This window comes from Zingiber officinale, chromosome 6B (genome assembly GCF_018446385.1).
Source record: "Zingiber officinale cultivar Zhangliang chromosome 6B, Zo_v1.1, whole genome shotgun sequence".
Classification (NCBI taxonomy): Eukaryota; Viridiplantae; Streptophyta; class Magnoliopsida; order Zingiberales; family Zingiberaceae; genus Zingiber; species Zingiber officinale.
Window position 1 is genome coordinate 50,928,610 of NC_055996.1, and position 25,423 is coordinate 50,954,032.

The 25,423-nt window shown below is 34.5% G+C and overlaps 1 long non-coding RNA gene across 3 annotated transcripts; it reads left to right on the top strand.

Moving 5' to 3' along the window:
* Nucleotides 1-13,688: 13,688 nt before the first annotated feature.
* Nucleotides 13,689-15,591, top strand: LOC121992426. 3 transcript variants are annotated; one of them, XR_006114904.1, is made up of 3 exons: nucleotides 13,689-13,707; nucleotides 14,313-14,422; nucleotides 14,801-15,096. It is a non-coding gene; the product is annotated as an uncharacterized LOC121992426 (long non-coding RNA). The 3 variants fall into 3 exon arrangements; XR_006114903.1 differs by lacking the exon at nucleotides 13,689-13,707 and adding an exon at nucleotides 15,531-15,591 and having other exon boundaries at nucleotides 13,715-14,422; nucleotides 14,801-14,834; XR_006114902.1 differs by lacking the exon at nucleotides 13,689-13,707 and adding an exon at nucleotides 15,106-15,415 and having other exon boundaries at nucleotides 13,715-14,422; nucleotides 14,801-14,834.
* Nucleotides 15,592-25,423: the final 9,832 nt, after the last annotated feature.

Here is a 25,423-nt window from a genome sequence, read left to right on the forward strand (position 1 = left end):
TATTGTTCGCCGTACAGGGGAGATGCTGCCGAAATTTCTTCGGACAGAGACTCCTCTGGGGCGTGACATCTCTAATCTCTACACGCTTTCGTTTTCAATTTTCAATTACGATGCAAGGAGGCCGCGGAGGTGCATCATCTCGAGCTCGGAAGGGAAAGCAAATAATGAATCCGCGGGAGGAGGACCCCAACATTCAATCCACCGATGATGAGATCGAGCATCTTCCGAATCCGACACCCGACACACAAGGAAGTACCGATGCAATTACTTCTAAGGTTCGGGAACTTCCTCCTCTAAAGTATTCTATTTTTACTAAACATTTTGAGAATGTCACTCTTCCGTCGGGAGAAATGCGTGCAAAATGTAAGCACTGCAATGCTTCCTACAAATTCCAAGCCGGCGGCGGCTATGGGTCGTTGAAACGACATGTAGAAACGAAGCACCCGACGGAATATGGACTCGACCGTTCTCAAACACAATTATCAAGATTTTCTTCAACTAGCGGTAGTACCGATTCCGGTTTATTTTTATATTCGGATAATAAATTAAAAGAATCATTAGCTAAATTTATTTCCGTAGAACATCTTTCTTTTAGTTTTGGATCTAAATGCACATTTGAAGATTTTTGTAAAGAATCTCTTAATCCATGTGCTAAACGTGTTCCTAGGACTACACTTACTCGTACAATTAAAAAATTAGTAAAACAAGGAAAAAAGAATTTAATTGATGAATTTAGTAAATTAGATAATAAAGTTTCTTTATGTTCCGATATTTGGAGTAATCATTGGCAAACACATTCGTATATGGGTGTGACTTGCCATTAGATCGATAACTCTTGGAACCTCCAAAAAAGATTATTAGCTTATAGAGTTTTTGATGAATCACATAATGCTCATAATATCGCACAATTATTATGTTTAATTTTAGAAAAATATGGTTTAACTCATAAAATATTTTTAATATCATTAGATAATGCTAGTTCTAATACCGCTTGTATAGATGATCTAAAATTTGTTTGTCAACCTATTATTGGAGGTTTATTTTTTCATATTCGTTGTGTATGCCATGTTTTAAATTTATGTGTTCAAGATGGTTTAAAAATTTTAGAAAGTTATATTAAACCAATTAGAATTGCAATTTCTTATTTATGGTCTCATCCATCTATAATGAAACAATGGGGTAGGTTTTGTAAAATTAATGGAATAAGACCTAAAAAATTTCCACGTGATGTACCAACACGTTGGAATTCAACATACCAATTATTACAAGATTCATTTCAATATAAAGAATTATTATGTTCATTTTTTGCACAAAACACTAATACTAATATATATTTATTTTCACAACAATGGAATATTTGTAGTAGTATTTGTGAAATTTTAAAAGTATTTAATGATGCAACCGAACAACTTTCCGGTGTTTATTATCCCACTGCTCAATTAGTTTTAGAAAATTTTTCTAATATAGTATTAGTTTTAAATGAACATATTAATAATGAATCTTTATCTCCTTGCATCTTAGCTATAAAAACTAAATGGGAAAAATATTTTTATTTAATTCCTGAAATTTATTTAATTACATTTGATTTAGATCCTAGATTTAAATTAGAAGTTTTACAAGAAATGTTAAGTTTATATTATGATGCTTTAATTCCAATTAAAGATTCTTCTTCACCTGATCCAGCTAATATTATATATAATGTTAGAATTTATTTATATGATATTTATAATCAATATTATGCAAAATATGGAACACAAATTAATATTTCTGAAATTCAACAAACTACTAGTAGTAATTTAAAACTTACAAAAGCACAACTCTTATTAAAAGAACGAACAAAATGTCCACGGGGATCCTCAAGTTCCACACAGGAACTTGAGAATTATTTTACGACTTCTTTTGATTTTAATGAAGCAGATAGCGAAAACTTCGATATCTTAAAGTGGTGGTCACAGAAGGCTCAAAGCTTTCCCGTTCTCTCCATGATCGCAAAAGAAATTTTAGCTTGTCCAGTGTCAACTGTTGCTGTGGAGTAGACGTTCAGTGCCGGCGGCAACATATTAGATGAACGACGATCAACTTTGTCTCCCGACTCATTGGAAGCCCAAGCATTACTGGACGATTGGACCAGAGCGGAGAAAAGAATCCAAGGAATGCAACTTTCAGATGACGAAGTTGAAGATTTTGATACTGAAGGAACAAATACGATAGGAACAGGAAATGGAAGTGAATGAAAATGTAAAAGGATAAAAATGTAAAAGAACTACGTGGGCTTTGATTCCCCTAAAGGGATACGTAGGCAACTTAAATAAGTGCAAGCCCTTTTTTTAATAAATTTTAATTTCTAATTTTTAATGTTTAATGTTTAATTTTTAATTTTTATTTTTTTTTAACATATTAATCTTAAACAGTGACGAACCGTGATGAACCGTGAATCGAACCGTGAACTGGCGGTTCTGAACCGTGAACCGTAACCGTCTTGGGCGGTTAAGGTTAAGGGTCGACCTGCCTGGAATCGTCGAACCGGCGGTTCCGAACCGTCGAACCGTCGGTTCCGAACCGTGGTCAGGTCTATTAGCACAACATGATAAGATAAGAGTAGTCATTACATCTTGTCTCCTCGAGACTAGGATCTACTTAAGATCTCAACTTAGGTTTCCCAAATGGATCTAAACTAGACCAACATCTACAATTCCCTCAATCGGGAACGCGCCCTCACTAGATCTCTCCTCTAGTTGTTTATCTCTTACTTACCAACTGCAGTCGTTTAACTTGCCTTTGACCCATCAGGTCTTCCCCGGTAGTTGTCAGGTCCAGTGGACCCAACTGGATTTCGGTCGGTTGTTAGGTCACATAGACCCAACCAGACTTCTTACCAGATATCAAGTCCCGCGGACCTATCTGGACTTTACACTAGCTATTGAGTCCCGCGGACTTAGCTAGATTTCAGCCTGGTATCAGGTTCTCCAGATCCGTCAACTCTTACACACTTGGTAAAGCAATTGAACCATAAAACACTCTAACTTTAATCCACTCGTCATTCATCAAAACCTGAGTTATATCATTAGTGCAATGCACCGACAATCTCCTCCTTTTTGATGTAATGACAAACTGGGTAAAAGTTAGAAAAAAATAATATTAAAAGACAACATACAAAATGCAAACAAATGATCTAATTGTTTGTTCTTTTTCTATATTAAACCTTATCCTTCCCTTTAGCATTCATTAAAAAAAAACTAAAGTAAAAGAAAGATAGGTATAATAAGTAATATCGTATTTTAATGCATAAATATAATAACTTGTATATGTCAGACTTAGGAAGAAGTTTGAACATAAGTTCATTTGCAAATATGTTTAAGATCATTTTTTAAATAAAATTTTTGACAAAGTTATTTTCCAAGTATGACTTTCTTCATAATTCTTGAGTAAACTTTTTACAAAAAAAAAATTAAGTTAACTTTTTCAAAATAAGGATCAAAGTTCTTAAGTAAAATTTTTCAAAAATATCAAAATAAACTTTTTAAAAAATTTCTAAATAAAATTTTTCATAAACTTCTAAATATGCCTTTAAAAAAATTCTAAGTAAATATTTGTGAAAAAATTCTAATAAATATTTTCAAAGTAATTTAAAAAAAAATTAAGAAAGATTTTCAATGTAAATTTGAAAAAAAAAAGAACTTTAAAGTAATTTTGTAGAAAAATTTAAGAAAGATTTTCAAAGTGGAAGAAAAATTTTCTTAAAAAATGCTTTAAAAAAATTTAGGTAAGAAATAATTTTCCAAGTTAAAAATGATTTGATTTTTTAAAAAAATTTCTCAAAGCAAATAATTTTTCCAAGATTATTGAAGGTAAGTTGCAAATTTTGAAAAATGTTTTTTAAATAAATGATTCAAAGAAATTCAAAAAAATTTCAAAATAGTTGAACCCTTTCTTCCCCTTAAGTTAACACTTCCCCTTAAGTCATACTAAGGTTTGAGTATATTAAATTTTACAAAACATTTTCAAGACCCTTCCTCTCTCTTAATCTAGCACATTCTGATTATTTTTGTTAGCTGTAAGAAGTTCTACCTAAATGTTTAGATGATTTAGTATTAGTAAAATTTATGTTTAGCAAGTATATTTGTAACGACACGGCTGAAGGGTCGTCGGTCGACGACATAAGGGGCCGCCAGTTGGGCCGCCCAAGGGACCATCAGGGGCCGCCAGTTGGGCCGCCAAATGGGCCGCTAGTTGGGCCGCCCAAGGGGTCGAGGGGCCAGGTCTTTACAATATTATTTACACAAGTATTTCTATATAATTATTTATTTAAGTTTGATTAATTTAAATAAGATTATTTAAATTAATCATTAATAAAAAATTAACTTTGGATGTAATTAAGTTAAAATTATATTTCAAGTTAAATGATTTGTTACTAACTCAATAATAATTAGTCAATATATTAACTTTTACTTAACTCAATTAGTAATTTAATACATATTTGATTAAAACAATTTAAATTTTGTATTAATGGATTGAATTAATTGACTAATGAAAATATTAATTTTATTTTATTTCGATTTATTTAAGTTAATTGATTGAATTAATTTTTGTCACACCCAGGTAGCCCCTGTCCAAAAAAAATTTAACATCTCCCTTGTACCGATGATAATCTGAGGCATTACTACAAGCCCTCCAGGCTACACTAACCTCGGCCAACACGACCGGAATAATAACAATAAAAATACTAAACAAACCACGCAGTTTATATCAAAATAACCTCCGGCTGTCACCACAATACAAAAGAAAGCAAAAATAACATCTAAACTTACCTCTTCTGCCGATCGGCAGGCGCGTAGCAAAACATGAGAAATACAAATCCACTAAGCAAGCAAAAATCCAACCAATATAATACTTAAAGGCAAATCACATAAAATTCAGAGTGCAAAACCAATACAAGTCTGAAACATGGCTCTAAGCAAATAACTAGAAACCAAAAGACCAAATCGAAAGTTCTTGCGGCAAGGAGATTAGCAACTGGAACCTCCTAACGGTATCAACCTGAAATAAAAATATAAAGCAACAGTGTGAGTTCAACAACTCAGCGGATATCAGATAGACATGCATAATAAGATATAATTAACAGTAATAATCATGCGGTATAATTTTCTGAACAATAAAAGGAAATGCAAACTGAAAAGGACTGAAGAAAATTATACTCACCAGGACCTCCTATTTGAATGTAAAGGGTCGTCAAACCAGATACAAAATGTCACCTGTATGCATGTCAAACATATGCAACACAAATAAATGCATCATCCAAAATGCAACAATCACAAACAATAGATGCAATCTATGCATATGATGTAAAAATGACATGTGTCACCCCTGATGCCAGTCAGCCATCTACACGTGATGGTGAGATCGAGTGAGTAGGGCTATGACAAATGTGCACTCTGTCATCACTGCTCCTAAGTGACCGAGTGGACAGGATACTATCGGAGTATACCTATCCTCCTACCCCAAATAGAGTGAGGGAGCTCAATGCTCTCATCTCCCTGTATCATAGTCAAGGGGAGGGATCCCTGCCCGCTACACGCTGCAGTCATCGCTACCCAGAAGTGGACCAACAGAGCCCTGACAAAGCAAAATGCTACACACCCTGTCTGATATACCACTAACACATGAGTGGTTGTGTGTGCAGATCATGTAACTGGTGATATGCTCAATAATAATGGAGCCAACAATCGCACAACATGTAATCATGCAAGATGGTGTGTGACACTAAACATTTAGATACTGACAGTATACACATTCATATAAAATGCACTAAAAGGAAATAAATCATACGATGATCTAGGTATCAAAAACCTAAGTACACAAATCAGATATGACAAACAACAAGACTACCACACAGTAGGCAATGTAAGTCACTATTTCTATGAACAGAAATACACATGGTGGCAGTCAAAGAAAATATAAGTAGGAATCATAACAGATAGGAATATAGGCAGACAACAAGAACCAGATAGTGGCATATCAAAGCAGATGCAAACATAATCATTAACACTAGAAATAAACTATTATGTATATCTAAAATGACTATATGAAGAGATAAGTCAGAAGTACCCGCCTTTAACTATAGATCCCGCTGAACAATCTAACGTCGAGACACTCATCTCGAATCAAAGTCCTACAAATCAAACGTATAATTTAGCTACTCCAACATGTATCTAATAGCTAAACCAAATTCCTAATTTAATTAGGAAACTCTAATTATCTTCACTCAATCCATCCATTATCTCTTAACACCTTAATTTATTAAGCATCATGAATCATTTACCAAATCCAAAGTATGAATAAAATCAACTCTAAACTCACCCAATTCCAGTGCACTGCTAGCATCATTTAATTAATTAAGTGAGTTGTCAGTAACTCATTTAATTAATGGACATTCAATATCTTAAACACAGGGAGACTAACACACTCATGATAAGAAGGAGCTCATATAGTAATATGGGATTGGTGCGATAGTGCAATAATAACTCTTTAGTGGAATGAGATATTATTGATGAACTTGAGTTGGGTGTTCGGGGCGAACACGGGAAACTCAAGCTCATCGGAAGACCAAAACTAATTCCTCCTCTCGGTCCCTACTATAGTCTCTTATTTATAAAGTCTTATATCCACCCAAACCCAACTTCTTACCCACCTTAAGGTGGTCGGCCAAACCAAGGTTAGATGGGTTCAAGTTATAGTCGGCCCTAGCTTGGAGCCCAAGCAAGGGTGGCCCGCCACATTGAATTCAAAAGGAAGTTTTATTTTGTAAAATCTTTCCTTTTATAGAGATCCATTAAAAGGATTTAAAAGGATGATTTTAATATAAAACTTTCCTTTTTTAGATCGGTCATAAAAGGAAATAAAAGGAAGTTTTTATTTTGTTGGAAACTTTCCTTTTATGTTGGTTTTAAAAGAGAGTTTTAAATTTTGAAATATTTCCTTTTATAGCTTTCTACAAAGGAATAAAAGAGAGATTTGAAATCTTTCCTTATTTGTAGTTATCTATAATGTGAAAGAAAGATTTTAATTTTTTGATAAAACTTTCCTTTCTTGAAACCATGTTTTATTTTAAATATTATCTTTTATAGATATCTATAAAAGGATTTAAAAGAGAGAGATTTTAATTTATAAAACATTCCTTTTAGAACTATCCACAAAAGATATTTTTAAAAGAGAGATTTTAATTTTTGTTTAAAATATTTCCTTGCTTGGAGAACAAGCATGTGGTCGGTCATGACAAGAAAAAAAGGAAGTTTTAATTTTTTGTTTTAAAACTTTCCTTTTTAGTCATTGGTAAGGAATATAAGGAAGTTTTAATTATATGTAAAACTTTTCTTATTTGCCAAGACCAAGGAATATAAAAGAGAGGGTAGAGGTGCCTCACCTAAAAATAATACATCTTCTATTCCTCTCATCTCTTCCTTGGTGGTGGCCAGCCCTTACTCTTTCTCTCTTCTCCTTTGTTTTCCTCTTGGTGGCCGGCGACATATTGGTGTGGAGATCCATCGATGGTCAGTTGCTTGAAGGAGAAGAAGAAGAGAAGGAGGTTCTCTTGTCTAGCATCCCTTGGAGGAAAGTTGGTGGCCGAACTTCATCATCTCTTGGAGAAAGTTGGTGGCCGAAACTTGAAAGGAAGAAGAAGGCTTGGGTGGATTCTCATCTTAGTAGATCGTCGCTCACACGACGTCCAAGATAAGAAGAGGAATACAATAGAAGATCAAGAGGTCTATAAGTTACAAGAGGTATAACTAGTTATTAGTTTTTGTATCATAACTAGTTCATCTTTTGTATAGATCTTGAAAAACCAACCACAAGAGGTTATCGTTTTTGTTATTGATTTTTGTTTCGATTTCATGTTTCGATAATGTGTTTCTATTGAGGTCTCTATTGTTAAACCTTGTTTACTGTGAGAAGTTTAAATATTCGATTTCTTTAAAAGACTTTGTCTAGGCAGTGGTGGATGATCCCATACCCAAGAAGGCCTAGTGTCTTACTACATTTGACCTGGAAGTCAATCCTTGAAATAGATATTTGATCAACTTCTGCAATATGGTTTAACTTAGGAAGATCACATCGGTTGAACTTGAAGTAAGAATGTTAAGTTTCGTTCTCAATTCAAGTTTAACTTCTAAAGGGAAAATTTGGATTAATAATGTCAAGCATCGTTTGCAATCCAAATTTAACTTTAGAAGAACACATGGGTAGCTAGGATAGTTCTATGCTTGTACAAATTTTTGTACAGGGGAACTAGGATGGTATTCTGAGTAGCAACCAACAATGTTAATACAAGTTATTTTTACTTAGTTCGGAGCCTTCGACGACTCCTACTCTAAGGCCCACACTCGTTGAGTGCTTTCATTTGACAATCCACTAATAGTTCGAAATGGTTATAAATTTCAAGTACAAGAACTACAAAACAGTGTTACTGACAACAAAAGAAAAGGATCTTGATCGCCAGTTGTCAGAGGAGCTTTACAAAGGCATAGGAACTTTTTCTGAGCACCATGCAGAAGAGAAAGTCATAACAGTTGTTGTTTTTAAGCTCCTGGTTGAAGACTTTTAAATAGGTCAATTTCAGGTGATTGGAACCCCTCCGGGCGCCTGGACCACGTGGCTCGGTCAATCGACGCACTCCACATCAGCTTGTGGATAATTTTTCGAGTCCGTGGGCCTAGACAGACTCTGGGCACTCATACCGCAAGGGTGCCCACGACACCTGCCTGGGCGCAACTGCTTCAGGTGCCCGGACCAGCTCCAGGCGCCCGGACTCCTTTTCTTCAGTAGTTTCTGTTGGAGTGTATACTAAAAGCCTAGCTTTTGTAAACATTTATTTTTGAAATAAAAGAATCACATTGGTCAATATCTGCATTTATTTGTTAAATGTAATTGTTCAATTAATTTATATAGTAGATAACATGTAGTGTGGTGTCACACTCAGAAGATCATGTTATCGGTTCTTTATAAATTATAAATAGTTGCTCGCGACTAAGATGGAAAGGAACAAACTATTAGAATAGTTATAGTGTAATTAAGTATTAATTTATCTTGACTAATAAATTACACTGATACACTCTAAGTGTATTGAGTAGTACCATTTTAGGTAAGTTCTTTTTGTACTGACTTAATAAAAGAACTAGACCTTAGTTATTATGGAAGTGTGTGCTCTTAATCCTAATATAATAACAAGCACATATATTTAATATTTATTTCTTTGACTTATCAAAGGGTGAGGTTTAGCTCGATAAATCAATATGCCCGATAAGTTGGGAAATGATATTACTTATAGTGTGTGTTGTTGATTATTGAAGAAATCTGTGTCCTAGTTATCTAGGTTGAGAATGTCCCCAAGAGAAGCTCATAAGGATTGTCATGTTAAACCCTGCAGGTGGACTTAGTCCGACATGACAATGAAGTTGAGTGGTACTACTCTTGGAGCTAGGTATTAATTAAGTGAGTTGTCAGTAACTTACTTAATTAGTGGACATTCGTTATCTTAAACACAGGGAGACTAACACACTCATGATAAGAAGGAGCCCATAATGTAATTTGGGATTGGTGCGGTAGTACGATAATAACTCTCTAGTAGAATGAGTTATTATCAATGAACTTGAGTTGTGTGTTCTGGGCGAACACAAGATACTCAAGCTCATCGGAAGGCCAAAACCAATTTCTCCTCTAAGTCCCTGTCGTAGCCTCATTAAAGTCTCAAGTCCATCTAAATATAAGCCCATCTTGGTGTCCAAGAAGGGGGTCGGTCCAATGCTTGGTGACCAAGCAAGCCACATCCTCTTCTATGGGGGCCGACCCTATTGTTTGGTGACCAAACAAGTAGGGGTCGCCCACATTAATCAAATAAGGAGGGTTGTTTTGAATTTTTAAAATCTTTTCTTTGTAGAAAACTATAAGTTTTAAAAGAGAGATTTTAATTTTAAAAACTTTCCTTATTTGAATTAGGTCACATGGTTTAATAGAGAGTTTTAAAAGTTTTAAAACTTTCCTTTTTAACCATCCTCATGGTTTTAGAAAAAAGGAAGAGAAGTTTTAAAAATTAAAAATTTTCTATTCATGTTAAAAAAAGGAAACTTTTGAAGAGAAGTTTTAAATTTTAAAACATAGTTTTAATTTTTTAAAACTTTCCTTTTTAACATCTAGTTTAGGAAAGAGAGCTTGTAAAATTTTATAAGAGGATTTCATCTTGTAAAATTTTATAAATTTTTTTTTTTATTTCTTCCTATAAGTGGATGACCACCTTTGCTTGGTGCCCAAACAAGGGGCCGTCCAAGATTAAATCAATCCAACCATTGATTTGGTGATTGATTCAATCAAGAGGAAAGAAAAGGAAAATAAAAAGAGAAAAGGAAAAACAAGAGGAAGATTTTAATTTTTTGTAAAAATTCTTCCCTTATTTGCCTTGGGCAAGTAATATAAAAGAAGGGGTGAGGAGACCTCATGTGATACAACTCTTATTCTCTTTCTTGGAGATCTTGGTGTGGCCGACCCCTTCTCCTTCTCCTTTCCCTTTGCTCTCTTCTCCTTGGTGGTGGTGGTGGTCGGATTTTAGAGGAAGAAGAAGATAACTTTTGGGTGGTGTTCATCTTGGAGGATCGTCGCCCACACGACGTCCAAGGCGAGGCGAGGAATATGGCAGAAGATCTCGAGGTCGTTAGTTTACAAAGAGAAGGTATAATTAGCAATTGTTTTCCGCATCATGCTAGTTATTTCTTTTTGTAAGAATTCCAAACACAAGAGGCATTAGATCTAGTTTTTCGAGTTTGTGTGTTCTTCTTTTTCGAATTTGTGATTCGATTATTCTTTTTGGTTAACCTAGAGTTATTTAAGGAAATTAAATATTAGCTTTCCTTAAAAGGCTTTGTCTAGGCGGTGGTGGTTGCTCCTATATCCAAGAAGGTCATGTGCCTCGCCATGCAGTCCTGGAAGCCAATTTTGAAAATTAATATTTAATGGAATTAATAACATAGGTGGATTTGAATCAATAGTGTTAAGTTCCGCTTGCGATTCAAATCTAAATCATTAAGAACATATAAGTTAAATTTGGAATCAATGATGTTAAGTTCTGCCTGCGATTCCTAATTTAACTTCTAAAGAACACAATAGGTTATTTAAGGAAAGGTTCGACACTTATACAAATTTTTTTGTACAGTGGAACCGGTACGATTTCCTAAGACTAACCAACAATTGGTATCGGAGCTAGGGTTTACCTCTATGTGTTTTGGTTTTTAAATTAATTATGCACATGTCATACATAATTTAGGCAGGATAATAGTAGGATGTGCTAACTTTGTTGTTGCGGGCTCCAACTATTATGACATATAGATATTGTGTGTGATTGGACCCTTGGACATGTCAAGGACATTATTTTGTGTGCATGATTGTATGTATCAAATACAGTAGGAGCTGTATTATTTTTAGAATTTTATTTTTGTTCGATCTAGTATACATGTACATTCCTTTATGGAATATAGGATCGATATATGTAAAATTCTATATTTGTCGCAGATCGTATCTTAGCGAGGCGTGGTGCTTTTGGAGGACCAGAGACGCAGTGGAATAAGAAGCAAGATAGATGCGACAACTCGACCCGATGGCGGTGGCTAAAGATGGCAGCAGCTAGGGTTGGAGCATACTGAAGACAGTGATGGAAAAAGGTCATAATAGTTAGAAAATTAATTTCCAAATTTATTGCTTTTATTTATTGTGATGTTTATGTGCATGTGATGTATGCTAGCATAGGTTAAAATCCTCATTTTAAATAACTAAGTGGAAGAGGGATTTTAAAAAAATCTCATGGTCTCCATTACTGGTTTGTAAGTGATATAACAAGCTTGCGTGTTGGCTCTGAGTGTCTCCCTCCACAACGGATGGGTTTGTTGCAGATCACTAGATCAAACTTCCTTTATGGATGGTTATAGGAAATTATTTAGGAGCGTGTGATCTTCTCTAACTGAAGGGGCGCAATCCTATTTAATGGACTAAGTATCAAGTAATGGTATACACTTAGACGCATTCAATAGTATCCTCCCCAACGGAGTCACTGCTATTGTTTTGTGTGGTCAAAGAAAAACCAACTATTAATTTTATTTATCATAAAGTTAGGATGACAAGATAATAAAATTAATGGGTTACTCCCTCCTCTTACAAATATTGAATTTGTATACGTCCACACTAACGTGGCATGCAATATTCACGGTGATTTGAGGTATTGGTTAATTTAAAATAGTATTGTTTGAGGAATCAATATTATTTTAAATTTAGAGTCTTGACCAAAGTTTATTTTATGATTCTTAGGATGACTTTCAACCCATTGGCCATTATACTGAAAGAGAACAAACTTACTGGTCCCAACTATATAGATTGGAAAAGGAACCTGGACATTGTTCTTATTGCCGAGAGCTATAAGTTTGTACTGACTGAGGTTTGCCCTGATGCACCTAACGGTGACTCTACCCCAGAGGAGATTGAGTATCATAGGAAATGGGTAAAAGCAGATGAGATGACGCGGTGTTACATTTTGGCTTCAATGTCAAATGTATTGCAACATCAGCATCAAGATTTACCAACAGCTTATGATATAATGAACAATCTCAAAGAACTCTTTGGGCACCAGAGTCGGACTACCACTACAAGAAAATTGAGATTTTACAACACTTAAAAGACAACGCTTTTTTTAAAAAGCGTTGTCTTTATTTTTTTAACAACGCTTTTAGTGAAAAGCGTTATCTATCTCTTTATTTTCTGACTAATAGACAACGTTTTCTTAAAAATCGTTGTCTATTAGTGATTTTTGAGGGTCAAAGATAACGCTTTTTGAAAAAGCGTTGTCTTTTGTCAAGTTATCATCTCAATCTGGGATGTTATGAACCATTGGATCAAGTAAAGAGTAATAAAACCCTTAGTTTCACTCGACACCTACCTATAATCTAGACCGTTGATCCAGATCTAAAATAATATGGACCGTTGATCCAGATCTGAAATAATCTGGACCTTTACTTCATCAAGAATGAGATCAAGCCACCCATCCTTCTCATCATTAAATCTGACCCCACATCTCCTCTCCTCACAAACGGACGACCCAGATGAAAGGGAAAACCTTCCCTTTATCTTCTCTCATGCAAAAGCACAGTAGTTGCTCGGGCTTTACTCATCCTCGCGTTTTCCTTTCTCCCCCGACGCCCCTTTCTCTCTTCCGTGATTTCTCCAGCGACGACGGACAACGACGAGTGTCGGTGGCTGCGAGCGACGGTAAAGACATCTCAGATTGTGCTCAACTCATTGGAGGGGTTCTCTGGCGTTTTCCCCCTTCCATGGCTACCGTGTTGCTCTCGCCAACGCGGGTTGCAAGGGCTAGGGTTCCACAGCAAGCGGCGGCAGGACGAGCTTCGATCTTCATCCCATCGAAGTTGGTTCTTCACCTCCAGGCGTTTCTCCGACTTCTCTGTCTTTCTGGGGTTCGGACGGGCAGAGGAAGAAGAAGGCGACAGCGAGGTCCATCTCCCTTTTCATGTTGACAATTGCAAATTTTGCTCCTCATCGAATTGTCATAACATCAAAGAAGAGGCCAAGAAAGTTGACCATTCACGGAAGTGATGGGAGGACTATGCATTTTTACTAAAGGGACATGAAGATTTGCGACAGGATGAATTTGTCATGCAGGTAAATAGGTTTGCAAGGTTTTTCTTCCTGGTTCACAATTCATAAAACCTACTTATGAGTAAAAGAAATTAAAAAAAAAATGAGATTGGCATACCTACAAAGGTCAAATTTGAAAAAACTGAGTATAACACTCAATCTGAGATGTCAGAAATTTAGGCTTAATTATTGATATTTTCTAGCAATACCGGTTCATTAACTAGAATCATCATTATGTTTTCCTTGTTGTGTTCTAATTCTTTGTAGTTATTTGGTTTGGTGAACACACTTCTAATTACATAGCCTTTGACATAAAACAGAACACAACTAATAAACTTAAACAAGTACGCTTGTTTTGGCTGCATAAGCCATACTCCAGGAAAAACAGGAGAGAACAATGTGATTGCTACTTGTCCCACTGTCACTTGGTAGTTTTTTGATATAAATGTATTTGATTATGATGGTCCATTAGTGAGTAGCTGCTTCATGACGATCCTATTTTATCGGTTGGTAGGTCATTAGGTTTGTCATCTTTCGTTTGATTTGTTTTTCTCTAAACTATTTGTTTCTTCGGTCTGTATATGTTCTCATGTAGTTTATTTGAATAATTCTTTTGATTGGTGTTAAAGGTGTAGTGTTAAACTTGTGATTTGATATGGAGATTGAGCGGTGTGTTCTTCACCTCCAGGCGGTGTATATGTTCTCATGTACTGCTTTGATGTTATGACAATTCGATGCGGTGTGTTCTTCACCTCCAGGCGTTTGTCTTGTTCTTTCAATTTCGTTAAGTTCTAGTCTTCATTTGAATGCAATTAGATTAGGTTAGATTATATTTCTTTAATGCTTTAGGGTGCGTTAAATGCTTTGCTTTACTTTATTTCATGTTACCTTTCATTTTCTACGAATGTAATTTAGGTTAGGCTAGCTTTCCTTTATATAGGTTTTTGTTGATACAATTTCTTTAGTTTAATTCCATGTAATGCTTGTTTGTTTAGTGATTTATGTTCCAATGATGTTTGTTCTTTATTTGAATGCAATTAATTTAGGTTTTGTTACAAGCTCTAGTTTTTGTTTCACTAGATGTTTATTTGATGTGTTTTTACTTTCCATGCTCTAGGTTAGATTGGATCAAAAATCCAGACTACGAACAAGTGAGTTTCCTACTTTCCCTTGCAAATTGTTGTCATGCATATATAGTTTGTCATTGGATGATTATCTCATCTGTAATAATTCTTTTAAGAATTCAGTCTACGCAAATTCTTGTTATCTGGAATCTGTTAGTTCTTTTATTTTTCTAGAAGTTGTGTAAGCATACTGAATTGATTTATATTTTGAATCTTATTTTTTCTCCTATTTCATATTTCATGTCTATTATCTGATACTTGAATTATCTTTGTTCATAATTCTTTTCTTTTCCCACAGAATGGATTTGCATCATTGCTAGAGTTAGTTTTGGGTGACAGAACTTTGACTGAGTCTGTATCTTAACATTGTGAATCTATAAACAACTACATAGAACAGATACTAGTTATCCCAGTCAGACCTTGCCATGTGGACTAAAGCAACAATCTTACATGTCATCTGCAAGGTATTTACTTTCCCTATATTTGCCTTTATGTTTAGTTGATAATTTTATTCCAGTTGACTCTGTTCTGATGCATCAATTTCTTAACTTTTTTGAAATAAGGTTTTGACTTCTTGGATGATAGAAGTTGAGATTGTGAAAATTTCACATGTCGTTTGCTTATTCCTGTTGACTTTCATTAAATTTTGAGATTTTAGAAATTTTACATGTAGTGTATTTTCAGATATTTTGAATGATGAATGGAGGTATTCTGAAACTCCAGTTAAACAGCTCGGATATGGATGATTATAGGAGCAGCAACTACATGCTATGTGGCACTGCATCCAAACATCAAGGGTGTGATTAGAAAGTACTTCGACGAAGAACTATTAAGAAGACTTTGGGATTGAAACGAGAAGATGATTAAAGCCAATGAGTAAAAAACATTCAAGTCAAGAGGATAAATAGCATCTATCAAGATTCTTTAAGTGTTAGGATGTATACTAAAAGCCTAGCTTTTGGTATAAACATTTATCTAGAAATAAGAATCACATTCATCAAATGTCTACATTTATGATAAATGTAGTTGTTCAATTAATTTATATTGTAGATAACATGGTGCGTGGTGTCACACACAGAGGATCATGTTATCAGTACCTTATAAATTATAAACAGTAGCTCACGACCAAGATGGAAAGGAACAAACCATTGGAAGGTCGTAGTGTAATTAGGTATTAGTTTATCTTAACTATATAATTACACTAGTACACTTAGAGTGTATTGAGAAGGACCATTAGAGGTCGTTTCTTTTATACTGACTTTATAAAGGAACAAAGACCTCAGTTATTATGGAAGTGTGTGCTCTTAATCCTAATATAATAACAAGCACATATATTTGATATTTATTTTTTTAATTTATCAATGGGTGAGATTTAGTTCGATAAATCAATAAGCGATAAGTTGGAAATGATATCACTTATAGTGTGTGTTGTTGATTATAGAAGGCGTGTCCTAGTGATCTAGGTTGATAATGTCCCAAGAGGAGCTCATAAGGATTGTCATGTTAAACCGGTGGACTTGACAACGAGGTTGAGTGGTACTACTCTTGGACTAAGATATTAATTAAGTGAGTTGTCAGTAACTCATTTAATTAGTGGACATTCGACATCTTAAACAGGGAGACATAATAAGAAGGAGCCCAAATGTAATTTGAGATTGGTGCGGTAGTTCATAATAGTTCTTTAGTGGAATGAATTATTATTGATGAAATTAAGTTGTGTTCAGGGCGAACACGGGATGCTTAATTTCATCGGAAGAAACCAATTCCTCCTCTCGGTCCCTATCGTAGCCTTTTGGATATAGAGATTTATACCCACCACATACCCACCTTCTTACCCATCCAATGGGTCGACCAAGCTAGCTTGAAACCCAAGTTAGGGCCGGCCAAGACCAGCTTAGGTGGTCAGCCACTAGAATATTAAAAAGGATTTTTATTAAAATTATTTCTTATGTGGATATCATGTTTTAAAAGAGTTTAAAAATTAAAAATTTCCTTTTATAGCTTTCTACAAAGAAGAGAAGAGATTAATCTCTTTCCTTATTTGTAGATTAAAAGGATGGTTTTAATTTTTGATAAAAACTTTCCTTATTTGTAAATCATCTACATGTTTAAAAGAGAGTTTAAAATTTGAAATCTTTCCTTATTTGTTGATTAAAAGGTGGATTTTAAATTTTAAGAAAACTTTCATTTTTAACCATGTTCATGATTTAAAAGAGAGTTTAAAAATTAAATATTCTCTTTTATAATTTTCTACAAGAGATTAAGAAAAGATTTGATATCTTTCCTTATTTGTAGATTAAAAGAGATTTTAATTTTTAGAGATAACTTTCTTTTTATCCACATGTTTAAAAAAAATATTTTAATTTATAAAATTTCCTTTTTACTAACCATGAAGGGATTAAAATTATTGGAGAAATTTTTATAAATTTCTGGAGACAAATTAGGAAGTTTTAATTAATTAAAATTCTCCTTGTTTATAGCTTGTGGTGGCCGGCCATATGAATTGAGAAAATAAAATTTATTTTTAATTAATTAAAATTTCATTTTCATGGCAAAAGAATTAAGGAAGTTTTTATTAAAATTTCCTTATTTGCCAAGACCAGGGATTATAAAAAAGGGGATAGAAGAGGCTTCATGGTGAACGACTCTATTTTATTTTCTCCCTCTTTTCTTCCTTGGTGTGGCCGACCCTTTTCTTTTTCTCTCTTTCTCTTGTGTGGCCAAAATCCTTTATCTCTTGGAGCTTGGAGGAGGTGGCCGGATCTAGCTTGAGGAAGAAGGAGAGAAAGCTTGCATCCCTTGGAGCTTGGTTGGTGAAAAAAAGTTCTTCATCCTTTAGAAGATATGCTTGGCCTAAACTTAAAGGAAGGAAGAAGAAGGTGCCTTGGTGGTTCTCGTCTCGGAAGATCGTTGCCCACACAACGTCCGGGATTATAAGAGGAATACGGTAGAAGACCTAGAGGTTTTTGTTTGCAAAAGAAAAGGTATACTAGTATTTAATTTCTGCATCATACTAGTTTTATTTCTTTGTAAAAATACCAAATACAAGAGGCATGCGATTCTAGTATTTCGAATTAGTTTTCGATGTTATGTTCTTTTATTTTTCTTTTCCTTGTGATTTGATTGTTCCTTTTGGTTGACCTAAAGTTATTTAAGGAAATTAAATATTAGCTTTCCTTAAAAGGCTTTGTCTAGGCGTTGGTGGTTGTTCCCATATCCAAGAAGGTCATGCGCCTCGCCATGCAGTCCTGGAAGCCAATTTTGGAAATTAATATTTAATGGAATTAATAACCTAGGTGATTTGGATTGAACGTGTTAAGTTTCGCAGGAGATCCAAGTCTAAACCTAAAAGAACAAATAAATTAAACTTAGGATCAAACGTGTAAAGTTCCGCAGGCGATCCAAGTTTAATTTAAAAGAACACATGGTATAGGAAAGGTTCAGACCTTTGTACAAAATTTTTGTACAGTGGAACCGTTAGGTTTTCCGAGTAGCAACCAACAGAGCACTAGGTCCAGAGTGTATGTTAATCTATATAATTATGGATGAGAAAGGAAGTAAGGGCGTAACTTTGGAGCAGCTAAGATCAACTATTATGACTTATACTTATAGAGAGTAGTGTAGCGACATTTAGCATCTTTTAATGAATGTCTTAAAAATATACAAGAGTTGTATTTAGTTTTATTAGGATTTTATTTTTTGATCTAGTTACATGTACATTCCTTTTATGGAATATAGGATCGATGGATGTAAATTTTATTTTATGTTCGATCTAATTTACATGTACATTCCTTCGAGGAATATCGGATCGAAAAATGTAAAAATTCTATTTATGTCGCGGATCGAATCTTGCAAGGTGTGGAACCTTTTGAGGACCAGAGGCGCAACGAAACAAGGAGCAAGATGGATGCGACAACTAGACCCGGTGGCGGTGGCCAAAGATGGCAGCAGTTAGGGTTGGTGACACACGGAGGACAGCAATAGATAAAAGTCATAATAGTTGAAAATTAGTTTTTCTATTTATTGTTTTTTATGTTGTGCTGTGTGTGCTTGTTAGTATGCATGTTAAGTAGGCTAGCATAGTCAAAATTCCTCACTTTAAATAACTAAGTGGGAGAGAGATTTATTTTTTAATAAATTCCACGGTCTCCATTACTGGTTTATAAGTGATGCAACAAGCTTGCGCGTTGGCTCTGAGTGCCTTCCTCCATATCGGATGAGCTTGTTTATGGATCACTAGATTAAACTTCCATTTTGGATGACTATAGGAAGTTAATTAAGAGCGTGTGATCTTCCCCATCGGAAGGGGCACAATCTTATTAATGGACTTAGTGTCAAGTAATGGTATACACTTAGGCACGTCTAATAGTATCCTCCCCATCGGAGTCACTACTATTATTTGTGTGACCGAAGAAAATCAACTATTAATTTGTCAAATAAATAGGTTGACAAGATAATAAAATTAAAAACTCCTCTTACAAATGTTTGATTTTGTATACGTCCACACTATCGTGGCATACAAAATTCATAGTGTTTGAGGTAATTTTATTTTGTCATAAAGATTTATTGACATGATAATTAATGGGTAAAACCCTTCTCTTACAAATATTTAAATTTTGTATACGTCCACACTATCATGGCATGCAAAATTCACGGTCTTTGAGGTGTTGGTGAATTTAAATAATATTGTTTGAGGAATTAATGTTATTTTAAATTCAAAAGTTTTGACCAAATATTTGATCAAAGACAGATCAACTATTAATTTTATTCATCATAAAGTAAAGTTGACGAGATAATAAAATTAATGGATAAAATCTCCTCTTTGATTTTGTATACATCCACACTATCTTGGCATACAAAATTCATGGGGATTTTAAGGAATTGATCTTGACCAAATATTTTTGTGATTCTTAGGATTTAAAATGTTTGTCAATTCCCTAGTTGTTATACTATAGAAAATACTTAGTAGTCCCAATTGTAATGATTGGAAATAGGACTTGGACATTAAGGTAGACTGCCTTCTTAGAACAAAGAACAATATAGGTGTATTTAATTCATTAGTTGAAACATGTTTAATAGTGTTATCTACTAGTAACTGTGAATTAGATGACGTTAATCATCCGCATGATTCATTCGCAGGTTCGAAACCGACAACTAAATGAAAGTAAAAACACCGTCAATGCTACTAAAGTGGCGGTTATTGCAGTTGGAGATGTTTATCCTTTGATAAGAATAAAATATGGATTTTAAGTAATTGTCTTTACCAAGTTTAGAAAGAACTAGTTTTCGGTTTCTAAACTATTCAAAGAACTTGATATTCACCTCTTTTAAAGTTGTTAAGAAAGAGGGAAGTTATCTGCAATTTGTTCAATTTATAAATCCAATAACTCCCACGATGCAACAAATGGAAATTAGTAACACATCTTCTAACTTTAAGAGAAAGCAACCTTCGGAAATGAACCAATTATAGCTTTGGCATCTAAGGCTAGGTTATATTAACTTGAGTAGGATTCATTGGTAGCTGATGAACTTTTGGGTTCATTAGTAGTGGAAATCTTTCCAACCTGCGAGTCTTACTTAGAAGGAAAAATAACCAAGAAGCTTTTAAGTCTAAGGGGTATGGAGCCAAAGATATGTTGGAATTGGTTCATCCTGATTTGTGTGATCCTATGACTATCCAGACAAGAGAAAGTATCGAATATTTCATCTATTTTATAGACAACTATTCAAGATACAAATACATTTACTTAATGTGTCGTAAGACTAAGTGCTTTGATTAGTTCAAAGAGTACAAGGCTGATGCGGAGAAACGTTAAGTAAAAGTATCAAGTCACTATGGTAAGATCGTAGTGGCAAGTACCTCTTGGGATAATTTAGGAGTTACTTATCAAAAGTAGGGATTCAATCCCAACTAACTGCACCTGGTACACCCCAACAGAATGGTGTAGTAAAAAGAAGGTATATGACTCTTATGAAAATAATTAGATTGATGATAAGTTATTCAGAAATTACCAAGTTCGTTTTAAGGATATACTCTGAAAAAGAAAGTGAACATAGTACATTCCAAAGTCAGAACTCTCTACTCATATAGAATTGTTGAATAGGCGTAAGCCTATTTTGAAGCATATTCGGATTCGGGTAGTCCAGCACATATGCTGAAGAGAGACAATGATAAGTTGGATAGGAATTCACTTGTTTGTGGTTATCCTAGAGAAACGAAAGTAGGATTATAGTCTTAAAAATCAGAAGGTCATTGTTAGAATCAATGACTGATTTTTAAAAGAGGACTATATAATAAACCACAAGCCCATAAGTAAATTTGTTCTTAATAAAGGACACGTCTAATCTAGTATCAACTGTACAAGATGAGATACCACAAGGAAACTGCAACATATATCACAACAACAGACAATGTCTCGTCGTAGTGGGAGGGTTGTGAGGCAACCCGAGAGATTCATGTTTTTGGGAGAGTTTTCGAACTTGATCCAAAGTAAACATGAATCTGATCCCCAGACATATGATGAAGCACTCCAAGAAAAAGATGCAGCATCTTGGCAAAAAGCAATGAAGAATTAGAATATATGTATTCTAATAAAGTCTGGAATCTCGAAAAATCACCAAATGATGTAAAAGCCATAGAAAAGGAAGGACAGACAGGAAGGTGTATACTTTCAAAGCAAGGCTTGTTGAAAAAGGGAAACCTTTTACCAGTAGTCATGCTTAAAGTCTATCTGGATTCCTTTATCTATTGTTGCTCATATGGATTATGAGATTTAGCAAGTGGATGTCAAGACAGTTTTCCTTAACGGAAGTCTTGAAGAAAACATCCATATAAAGCAACCAGAAAGGTTCATTGCAAAGAGCAAAGAGCATCTTATGTGAAAGCTTAATCAGTCTATGGACTGAAGTAAAACTTCAAGATCTTGGTACATCCGGTTTAATAAAGTAATCCAAACCTATGGGTTTATTTTATAACCGAATGAGTTTTGTAAAGTGTGATGGAAACGTGGTGGTATTTCTTGTACTACACACAGATGACATTTTTGGTAGTTGGAAACAATATCAAAGTGTTGTCGGAAGTAAGGGTATGGTTGTCCAAACAATTCGATATGAAGAACTTAGGAAAATATGCACACATTCTTGGGATCAAAGACATAAGGGATCGCAAGAAAAGAATGTTGTGCTTATCCCGAGCTTCATACAATCCTTGCTCGTTTAGCATGCAGAACTCTGAGAAAGGTTTCTTACCTTTTAGGCATGGAGTATCTTTATCTAAAGAGATGTCTCCGAAGACATCAAAGGAGATACAGGACATGAAGGCAGTTCCTTATGCTTCGGTTGTGGGAAGCCTAATGTATGCAATGCTGTGTACGAGATCATAAATCTGTTTTGCCAAGGGCATAGTTAGCAGATATCAAAGTAACCCTAGACAAGGACATTGGACTGCAGTAAAGCATACATTGAAGTACCTTAGAGGCACTAAAGATTATATGCTAGCTTACAAGGCAATTAATTTGGTCCCTGTGGGTTGCACGGATTTTGACTTCCAATCGGATAGGGACAATAGTAAGTCAACCTCGGAGTTTTGTGTTTACTTTAGGAGGTAAAGTCATAACTATGGAAGAGTGATAAGCATAGGTGTTTTTCTGGACTCCACCATAGAAGCTGAGTATATGGCAAGCATCTGAGGTAGTCATAAAAGCTGAATGACTTAATAACCTCAAGATAGACTTAGATATGATTTCTGGTTTGTCCAAAGATTATTACAATTTATTGTAATAATAGTGATGTAGTAGCAAACTCGAAGAAACCATGAGTCTATAAGGCAAGTAAACAAAATAGAGCGCAAGTACCACCCAATACGAGAAATCATATAAACGAGTAGAAGTTGTTGCTGCCTAGATTGCATCAGATGATGACCTATAGATCTTTTCACTAAGGCCCGTAAGGCAAGAGCTTTTGATGGGCATGTTGAAGAGTTGAGATTCAGATGTATGACAGCAGATATGGTAGCTTAGTCTTTTAGTATAAGTGGGAGATTGTTAAGATGTATACTAAAAGCCTAGCTTTTGGTATAAACATTTATCTAGAAATAAGAATCACATTCGTCAAATGTCTACATTTATGATAAATGTAGTTGTTCAATTAATTTATATTGTAGATAACATGGTGTGTGGTGTCACACACAGAGGATCATGTTATCAGTACCTTATAAATTATAAACAGTAGCTCACGACCAAGATGGAAAGGAACAAACCATTGGAAGGTCGTAGTATAATTAGGTATTAGTTTATCTTAACTATATAATTACACTAGTACACTTAGAGTGTATTGAGTAGGGCCATTAGAGGTCGTTTCTTTTTATAAAGGAACAAAGACCTCAGTTATTATGGAAGTGTGTGCTCTTAATCATAATATAATAACAAGCACATATATTTGATATTTATTTCTTTAATTTATCAATGGGTGAGATTTAGTTCGATAAATTAATAAGTCCGATAAGTTGGGAAATGATATCACTTATAGTGTGTATTGTTGATTATAGAAGGAAACTGTGTCCTAGTGATCTAGGTTGATAATGTCCCCAAGAGGAGCTCATAAGGATTGTCATGTTAAACCCTGCAGTTGGTAACGATGAGTGGTACTACTCTTGACTAAGATATTAATTGAGTTGTCGGTAACTCATTTAATTAGTGGACATTCGACATCTTAAACACAGAGACCGACACACACATAATAAGAAGGAGCCCAAATTAGGATTGGTGCGGTAGTTCAATAATAGTTCTTTAGTGGAATGAATTATTATTGATGAAATTAAGTTCGGGGGGAACACGGGATGCTTAATTTCATCGGAGACCAAAATCAATTCCTCCTCATCCCTATCATAGCCTCTTGTATATAGAGATTTATACCCACCACATACCACCTTCTTACCCATCCAAGGTGGTCGAGGGTCGGCCAAGACCAAGTGGATGAGCCAAGTTGGTGGCCGACCAAAGCTTGGATCCCAAGCTTAGGTGGCCGGCCACTAGAATATTAAAAATGATTTTTATTAAAATTATTTCTTAAGTGGATATCATGTTTTAAAAGAGAGTTTAAAAAATTAAAAATTTCCTTTTATAGCTTTCTACAAAAGATTAAGAGAAGAGATTAATCTCTTTCCTTATTTGTAGATTAAAAGGATGGTTTTAAATTTTGATAAAAACTTTCCTTATTTGTAAATCATCTACATGTTTAAAAGAGAGTTTAAAATTTGAAATCTTTCCTTATTTGTTGATTAAAAGGTGGATTTTAAATTTTAAGAAAACTTTCCTTTTTAACCATGTTCATGATTTAAAAAAGAGTTTAAAAATTAAATATTCTCTTTTATAAGTTTCTACAAGAGATTAAGAAAAGATTTGATATCTTTTCTTATTTGTAGATTAAAAGAGATTTTAATTTTTAGAGATAACTTTCTTTTTATCCACATGTTTAAAAAAAATATTTTAATTTATAAAATTTCCTTTTTACTAACCATGAAGGGATTAAAATTATTGGAGAAATTTTTATAAATTTCTGGAGATAAATTAGGAAGTTTTAATTAATTAAAACTCTCCTTGTTTATAGCTTGTGGTGGCCGGCCATATGAATTGAGAAAATAAAATTGATTTTTAATTAATTAAATTTTCTTTTTCATGGCAAAAGAATTAAGGAAGTTTTTATTAAAATTTTCTTATTTGCCAAGACCAAGGATTATAAAAAAGGGGATAGAGGAGGCTTCATGGTGAACGACTCTTTTCTATTTTCTCCCTCTTTTCTTCCTTGGTGTGGCCGGCCCTTTTCTTTTTCTCTCTTTCTCTTGTGTGGCCAAAATCCTTTATCTCTTGGAGCTTGGAGGAGGTGGCCGGATCTAGCTTGAGGAAGAAGGAGAGAAAGCTTGCATCCCTTGGAGCTTGGTTGGTGAAAAAAAGTTCTTCATCCTTTAGAAGATATGCTTGGCCGAAACTTGAAGGAAGGAAGAAGAAGGTGCCTTGGTGGTTCTTGTCTCGGAAGATCGTTGCTCACACAACGTCCGAGATTATAAGAGAAATACGGTAGAAGACCTAGAGGTTTTTGTTTGCAAAAGAAAAGGTATACTAGTATTTAATTTCCGCATCATACTAGTTTTATTTCTTTGTAAAAATATCAAATACAAGAGGCATGCGATTCTAGTATTTCGAATTAGTTTTCGATGTTGTGTTCTTTTATTTTTCTTTTCCTTATGATTTGATTGTTCCTTTTGGTTGACCTAAAGTTATTTAAGGAAATTAAATATTAGCTTTCCTTAAAAGGCTTTGTCTAGGCGGTGGTGGTTGTTCCCATATCCAAGAAGGTCATGTGCCTCGCCATGCAGTCTTGGAAGCCAATTTTGGAAATTAATATTTAATGGAATTAATAACCTAGGTGATTTGGATCGAACGTGTTAAGTTTCGTAGGAGATCCAAGTCTAAACCTAAAAGAACAAATAAATTAAACTTAGGATCAAACGTGTAAAGTTCCGCAGGCGATCTAAGTTTAATTTAAAAGAACACATGGTAGCTAGGAAAAGGTTCAGACCTTTGTACAAAATTTTTGTACAGTGGAACCATTAGGTTTTC